Raw genomic sequence first — 9,355 nt, 5'->3', positions numbered from 1 at the left:
TAATACAGGCTTGTACCTATCTATTCGAATTGCTTAAAACCTAATAACTCTCTACTTGACTTGTGAGTAACAAATTAGTGTATTATCATTAAAATGTTGATTAAGCATCAACAAATTTATTAAATTTATTATTTATTAATTTAATATTAAAGTTAATCTAAGAGGTTTCACTAATTATCACTTATAAAATCAAATTAACTGAATTTAAAACATTTTTTTTTTCAAATATTAATTGGATCTTTTGATTAAATATTATAGTATATACATTACCAAAAATATAAAAAGGAAGTAAATGGAATACTTGAGAATGATACTTGCAAGGCGGTCATCTAATGAGGGTTATATGTTCCCGTTACGAAGACCCTTCACTTATGTACTTTAAAAATTTAATAACAATTGAACGAATTGAAATAGAGTTATTGCATTTAAATGGACAACGATTCATGATGTCGTTCCAAGCCTTTTGGATAATATCTTTGTAAAAAAAACGTTTTCCTGTCACCGCAGATGTATTTCATCAGAAATGTTAAACTAACACGGAGCCATATCAATCGAATACAGGAAGTAATTGACAGTAAGAATCTGTATTTTGGGTAAGAAGTCAATCAAAGGTGTGTATTAATAATGAATTCTCTTTTACTATTTACTTACATCAGGAAATTGACTTTGCTTTTGTTTACTTAACAGTCTTAAACATTATTTAAAGATATTAACTAATAAACGGAGAATCATAGTCTACAACTGTCCTACTACAAGTACGCATTGCAATCGGTGTAACAATGAATTGTTATCTTTATATATAGTCCTTCATTTTACAACTGAAACAATCATCATACTTGATTCCAAGGACATACAATATTTAGCCATAAATAAATTTTTATAACAAATTGAAATATAAGTACTTTGGAAGACACAATTGGAATTATTGGAATATTATTGGAATAGTCGTCCATTATATTATAATTCCCTATATTATAAGTTTCTATATTAGCGGGCTTAAGTTATATTATATGTCTGTTATTACTATTATGATTGCTTATATGGTATTACTTTAACTCAAAGACATCTGTTGGTCTCTAAATTGCCTGGAAGAAGCGAGTTATACAAAATTTTTATTATCTCGTGGTATTTTCCATGTTAAACCATTTAATCTTCCAAATAAAGCTGTTAAATTCCGACAAGTCTACTGACGTTACCTCTGTCAAGCCAGTGAAGAAACGGTATCCAAAAAATTGAAATCGCTTCATGTATACTGTGGGACATATATATAAAATATATGTAATAGATATCATCACATCCTCATCATGTCAATTTCCGCACAGTTATCTTGTCGTAATACGCTACCGTTGCAGTAGCAGTGCAATGGCACAGCGCTAAATTAGAACTCCAATAAGTACCCGAACTGCATGTTTACTAAATCTTAATAAACTTTTCATTCTTTTCTATTTAATTTAGGTCATAAGGTTCTACGAACTTACAGTCTTTGGGATTTGTCCACATATCACTTGTTACCGCTATAGTGAATTCCGCTATGCGCTTAAATAGTTCATGATCAGGTTTTGTAGCGATGGGGCGTCCTCATTTATGTGCCTTTAAGGATATGAGAAAAGTTCTCAGTGAAAAGAGACTTTGTGATGTTCGAAGTTTATCAGAGTTATGTATTAGAATCCTATTTCTCTCCGAGGAAAAAGTTCATTTAAACTCGTTGACGTATTGTTTTTCCACTTATTAAAATATTTTAATTTGACTTAATTTATCAATATGTCGAATATTTCTATATATTTCGAATATTTCTTTGCTTAACATTTGTAAAACATTTGTGGATATCTAGGATATAGTCATATGCTTTTGAGATCCCTTCTACAGTTGCGTAAAATCCCTAAAACTTTTATTTTTCGCGAGTCAAAGCTGAATGATGGCTTTGATTAGTATATGGCACAGTACAATATTTGATGGAAGATCATTTTGTATTTATATATTTTTATTAATTTCTTTAATTACAATATTTATTATTTATTTTGTTTTTGTAGAAAAAGTTATGATTACCACTGTTCTGGTATATATACCAAAGTTCTGTTTGTATATCACAAAAGTGATAAGGTTAAATGTATTAAAATTTAAATGCTTAAGTCATTGATGACTAAAGTAAGTTTCAAAAGTACTTGATAATCAGTAAAAACAATTGAATAATAATTAACTTCATTAAGATTGTAGTAAATAAACTTAGTGTATGAGCATTGAGAAAAAATAATTAATATGATTATTAAAATGAATTATAAAAATAGTAATTATATTACAATATAATATATAAGCATGCAAGCATACATTAATCGATATATAAAATCTTATGATTATCTTATATTCTTAAATATATATTAACGAATTCAAGTTATAACCAATTTTAATTAATTTTAAATAAAATATTTGTGCTCCCAATTGCTAAGCAAAATCACAAACAATAATAAATTTTATAAATTTGGTGTTAATATTTGTTGATATTCTGTCGAATTCATATGAATTCAATTAGCAGAGACGCCACAAAACATTGTTGCCAATTTTGAAAACAAGATAATTTATGAGTTCATGTCGATGAAATCGGAAAAGGCACCAAAATAATTAACATTGATTAAGACAATTTTTGCTCATATAGTTTCACTTTATAAATAATCACATGCAGACACATGCATACCTATATATACTGTTTTGTATAGAAATAAATACTTGTTAAAGCCAAATTTAACTAACTAGAACCATAACGGATTGTTCGGGGCAGATACTCAGACCGACAGACACATCAATAAAAATTGAGTTGAAAATAAATTAATTTTATTTAAATTTATTAGCATCGTTTAATTATAAGATTTTTATAGTCATATTTCTCGACAGTTAGAGAACAACAAAGACACACCAATTAATAGGAATTAAAGTTTTATTTATGTATATTTTGTCAAAAATTATATCTGATATATATATCAGTTTAATAAAAATTAATGTTTCATAAAATTTCTGTGAATTTTTAAGCGAAGCATGAAAATATAGTATAGGCGGCTCCGAAGAGCTTTTATTAATATTTGAAAAAAAACTTTATTCCATACGAACGTCATACGAATGTCTTTGCTGAGATACTATTTTATTTTATTTTTGTTTTGTATAAATTAAAAATTCGAAATTCATATTTTGTAACATCCGGGAAGCGCTACTTATGTGAACTTTTTAAATTTTGCTAATTGGACTGTCATGGCGGTTTGAGTTTTTACGGGCATTTAAGGAGACTTTTTAGAAATTAAAACCGCTCATTTTTAGCGTTGAAACCGCTAAGGACGGCTTAAGCAATTAAAACGAGCTGTTGATCGTATCACTGTGTCATAAATTTCACTTTAGTTCGATCACATCACTTTATAAAAAGTGTAATAAAAACCGAATAAGGCAGCAGTTAATAAAAAGTCACAAAAAACCCAAATTTTGTAGAATGGTACTTTAACAACCATAAAGTGACATATATATATGTATATTTATATTCCCCAAATTATGGAGAATGCTAGTTTAACAACTAAGAAGTGATATATATATATTACTATGTTCATATGTATATTTATATGTACATATTCCCCGAAGTTTGTTGAATGGTACTTTAACAACAGAGAACTCACATTTGTATAATTAATTAAATTGTCAAATTATTTAGCTTGTATAAATTCGAAATTCATTGAGAATAAGTCAAAAAGTTTATTAGATTGTTTAAGATTTTATTTTTAAAATTATACTTATTACTAACAATTATTATTATTAAAAGAAAGGATCGTGCACTGCGATCTAAAATATCTATTGTGCCCCTTAATTTGGTTAGAGTGTTTCTCCATGTCAGATTTCGTTAATGAAAGACAGTATAGAGCCTATCTTTCCTAGTCTCGAATCCTTATGATACATGAAATACCCTTCTAAGTGTTTCTTTCGCTTGTGCATCAGTGCCGGGCATTTCGCAAGCATATGGTATGCACTCTACAGTATCTACAGTATCTGCAGTCTGAGTAGGATTGAATTCCTAACTTCGATAGGTGATTGTTCAATCTACAGTGACCGATCAATAATCCCCTCATAATTCTTAAGTTATTTAGCTTAACAATACATCCAAATCATATTTTAAAATCCAAAATATGTGAATTAAAAAATAAAATTACAATTCAATTAAAGTACCATAATTACTATTTTTCTTTAGTTTTCTCACATGTGTCCCTCAGTTTATATGAAGGATGTGAACGCAATTACCGCCAAGTGAACAATTTGTAACTGAAAGATACTTTAAGGCAGACCGCTATGGTGCGGTTATGCATTTTCAATTGCACTGCTGCCTCTGTCACTTGATCATGTCACTTGTGTGTGTCATTTTTGATGGAGCGAAACGCACATTTTTGAAATCTGCTTAATTAGTCTGAGTTCGAGTGTTTAACTCACATTTAATAATAATTTGCACAAATTCAAAAGTAAACGATTTGGATTGTAGCTTTTGCGTTGATTATACGCCAAAAGCACCGACAATGTTTGCATAATAAATGCCGCTCATATTTATCCTCATTAAATTGTCACGCATGCAATTGTCGTCGTGATCATCTTGGGCTCTGCACTCACTGCACTCACCACACTTCGAATACTTTGAAGTTAAATGCGCTTGGTTGACTTTTTTTTTGCTTTTGTTGTTTCATTGGATGGATGAAATTATAGCGCCAAAGAGAAGACAAATCACTTGGAATGATAGTTCTTCCACTGCTTGATACCACTTGTTTGACATTTCGGTTGACATTCGATTTTTAACTAAGAGATCGTAAGACATTGTGCAGCTAAAAATGTATATCCAAAGGAGTTCTTAAATATTATAGGGAAACTAAAACTGTAAATAATTACTAACACCTTCAAATGACAAACAATTTTAATGCTCCTCAGTACCTCAGTATTTTTCGGCCTTAAATTTCCAAGTCTATAAAAAGTCCATTTTTCATCCGCATCTGCACTAAACTCACTAAACGTTTTCGTTTTTATTGTTGACATAAACGTAATTGTCAGTTCATTTATCCGCATTAGATTTTGTGATGCGGAAGGATAACAAAAATACACGAAATATATAACATTGCGTTAACGCATCCTGCTGTGCTCACCATTGTGTCTTATTCGTTACGGAACAATGGGACAAACACAATTGTTATTGTACAAACTGACACTGAATACAAAATAAAAAATAAAAAATATTTTTTCTATAAAATATAATTTAATCAAAGTCAGCAGTACTTATATTACATATGGATGAGGTCCTTAATTTCCGAACAACACATGGAATGAAAAAGAATCGTTAGTTTTGAAATGAAAAAATCTGATAGTACTCTTTGATCCCATCGTTCGTGCGTTTTAATGCCTCTCGATCACTTTTTATGGGGCTATATTAATTCAAAGTTAGCAGTACTTATATTACATATGGATGAGGTCCTTAATTTCCGAACAACACATGGAATGAAAAAGAATCGTTAGTTTTGAAATGAAAAAATCTGATAGTACTCTTTGATCCCATCGTTCGTGCGTTTTAATGCCTCTCGATCACTTTTTAAGGGGCTATATTAATTCATTGGTTTATGCCGACCAATAACCAATAACTCTTGCAGCATTGGAAGCTTATGTTCATACCACCATTGATGCCATACGGCCACATTTATTGCAAAAAATATGGATCATGTAACTCGTAGCATCGGCAAATATATGTCGGAAATCATATTCAAAAAATAAATGCCATGAAATTATCTAACAGATTATAAACAAAAAAAATTTAATTCCAAAAATATATCTATCTGGTATCTTATCATTTAAAGTTCTCATGCAGAAAAAAAACACCCGATGTTTTCACAAATAAAGAAAAAAACGAAAAATATATTATATGCACTAAGCGGTAAAGTGCATAATTTATAGACTCATCATAAATTATTTTCTGATTTGATCACACCGTTTCTATTTCTACAGAAACTAAAGATAAACTAAAAAGGTTATTACAATTTATTTTAGTATCCATATTAAAATAGAATTACTTCAATCAAATGCAAGAATAACACAAGAGCTATTTAGGATGCTACATTATTCTTTACTAAAACAGCACTAAAATACTTTGCAGTATCGTTATTGTACTTCCTTGAAGCACTAAAAAATCTGCTTGCCTACAATTACTATAAGAACATTATAGCTGGTACTTAAAGTTATTTTCATTTTCATTATCTATCACATTAATATTACTGGGTAACGTTAGCAATTGGCACCACTTTCCTTTTAGTTTTGACCGAACAGATCGACTAATGACTCTATAGGGCGACATGCGGGCAACGCCATTAATGAAGAATCTGACTTTAATCGCGATAGTACAAACACCGAAGTTGGTGAACGCAGTTGTCGCTCAAAAAAGTTGGTAGCACAGAAAAATGTCAAAAAGATCCGCGAGATTGTGAGGAAAAGTTGCAGAATATAGCTGATGCTTGAATATTTGAAAAGAACATGTCAGCTATATTTTTCATAAATGTTTGTGTGTAACTAATTTCGAAATGGGTGTCACAAGATGGTAACATCATCTTGATTCTGAGAGCTGTTGTAGAGCGAATTCTGAGGATGCGGTAAAAAGATACTTTACATCGAAAGTAACAATGGATGAATGAATCATTCCATGATTTGGCCCGAGAGCCGAATTGACAGTCAGTTGTGTGTACAGCATCCTACGGACTTCCAAAGCTGCCAAATATGCAACAGATCGTTAGTTGGGTTATGGTGTCCGCATGCACGTAGAACTTTATTCATCGAATACCATAAAATAAGATCTGACCATCAATAGCACTGCGTATCTGGTTATTTTGATGGAGGAAATTGAGAAACAATTGCCCCATACGTAAAAGTAAAAAATCTATTTCGTAAATATTGCGCCGCATCACAAGTTTTTGTCTACCATGGCGAAATTATACGAAATTCGTTTCGAATTGCTTACGCATTCACCGTATTCATCTGGTTTGACACTCAACGACTAATACCTATTCGCATACCTAAAAAAATTCAAGCAAAAGGAAAGTCATCCCCGAAAATAAGAAATATTTTAAGGCAAAAGGAGTATATTAAAGATGCAATGGAATAATTATATTATTCTTGAAGAAAACTACGTTGATTAATAAAGTAGATATCAGAAATGATCAGCTGATGTGTTATATTGTATATTCACAAATAGTTTTATTAATATATAATGACGCAAGAGGTTCATAAATTGTAAACAATTCTTGTAAATTGGATGATTTATCAATAAAAACGCACATTTTTTAATTTATTTTTATTTTAAAAGTTAAGCTTAGTTTTTTTATGAATAATATAGAATAAACGAAATAAGTTGCCATCCTACGAGTACATTTTGACTTAGTTATTCTTAAATTTTTTTGTTACTCAATATTAAAAGTTTTCGTTTTAAATTTCGGAGGAAAATTTTGTACCGCTATTTTTAATGGAAAAAAACAATTAAGGGTTCTTATATAGTCAAGGTCATGAAACGCATCAAATGTTACCCAGAGTTCAATTTTGAATGGATGCTGGATACTATGGATATATGAGAACTTTCCATTCTCGAACCATAGATAATATTGTAATACAAAACCAAACAATCCTTATAATAACTACGTTGTGCAAATGATTATTTAGCATTCATTAATATCTTTATATCGCTATATTCTGACTTATAGTTAGTTGTAGTGGAAGGAGGAACGAGTCCTACTCAATTACCTAAAAAAGTCGTTTTGAATCCAAAACCTTTTAGTAGGGAGTGGAAGAGTAGTAGTTGCAGTAGTTAAGCTAGAACCAGCTAAAGGCATTTATAAAAGCAAGAATCTGGCCAATGCTATTGCTAAAGATATCTACGTGTGTCTTGAAGAAAGGGGCCGCAGAAGCTTAAACATAGTTCTGCCCAAACCTGGAGATTATTCTGACGCATACTCCTTATAACGTTTGAGGCAAGCTCGGGTATAAATTTTGTAAAAAATGTTTGTACAATTTGATCAAATTATTTATTGAAGAAAGTATATGGAATAAGTGCTTGTGTATAGAATTATAGCTAAGATATTATTATAGTTAGTTGTGTTACTGACTTAACTGGGCTTTTCACTAATTAACACTAACACTATACTATAAGTAATAATCAAAAGAATGTCAATAAAAAGATAATTAATTAAAAAATAACTGTTGAAAGTCCACTGCAATTGTTTTGGTGATTATAACATAGCACCTGTGTAGTATATACCAATAAACTTGAAGAGGAATTGTATGAAATGTAAATGATATTAGTCACTGAAATGATATTAATCACTGAAATGATATTAGTTGTGCTCTTATCCTCCATTTGATTTAAAGATTCATTATAAAAACAAACAATATGAAAATATTTGTTTATTATTGTATTTCTAGGTAATGTAAAAATTTATATCTGTGATTAAATCAATTTTTTATGTTTTTCAGTTTAATACTTGCAGTATTAGCTTTTATAACTTTTCAGTTTTATTAGTCGAAATTGTTAATGTTTATGAAATTAATTTACATTATTTTGCAAACGTTTCTAAATGCCATCAGCCATACAGTTTTTTGAATTTATGTCTTTTGCCCACTGTGCCATTTATTTTTATCGCCTGCAACATAAACTCCCTCAGATGGCAAACATAAAACGTAGTTAATTCAACCAAACGTATTTTTGTGGTTATTTTCTATTTCCACGAGTCTTCAGTGTCGTTGGTCTTCAGCAAGTCAGCAAGCAATTCCTTTCACTTCACCCAGAAGATTCTGAATCAAAGCCAAATTTATATGCAAGTCAGGTTTACTAAAATGTTTGGTGTTAAAATAATGGCGACAAAGGTTTATGTTATTTTGTTTTTATTTCTTTAAAATTAAATTGGTAACACAAATAACAACAGTGGATGAGGCTTTTAGTAGAGACCCGCCACACAAAGGACTACTGCGAAAGTATATCATACGCTCGGTTGGTCACTAATGTCGAATGCTAGTACGTAACGAATTAAGGGTTGCTCTCCAGAACGAATTGTTGTGTTGTTGTGTTGTTGTGTTGACATTACACAAAATACAAACAATGGAATGAACAAACAAATAAACAAACAAGCAAACAAACAGACCAACAGATAAGATACATAAATAAAATGAAAAACATTTGTTAACAATAAACTCAACAACAACAAAAAACTGGGAAGATTATGGCTACATGAACACCTCTTAAACTGTTTTGATTGGTTGACATTGTTTGTCGGTCGATTGCGTTGCACATTGACAGTTGTTATTTTAATCAATAGCAACGAAA

This window comes from Teleopsis dalmanni, chromosome 2, assembly GCF_002237135.1.
Source record: "Teleopsis dalmanni isolate 2A chromosome 2, ASM223713v2, whole genome shotgun sequence".
Lineage (NCBI taxonomy): Eukaryota > Metazoa > Arthropoda > Insecta > Diptera > Diopsidae > Teleopsis > Teleopsis dalmanni.
This window is presented reverse-complemented; position numbering follows the sequence as displayed.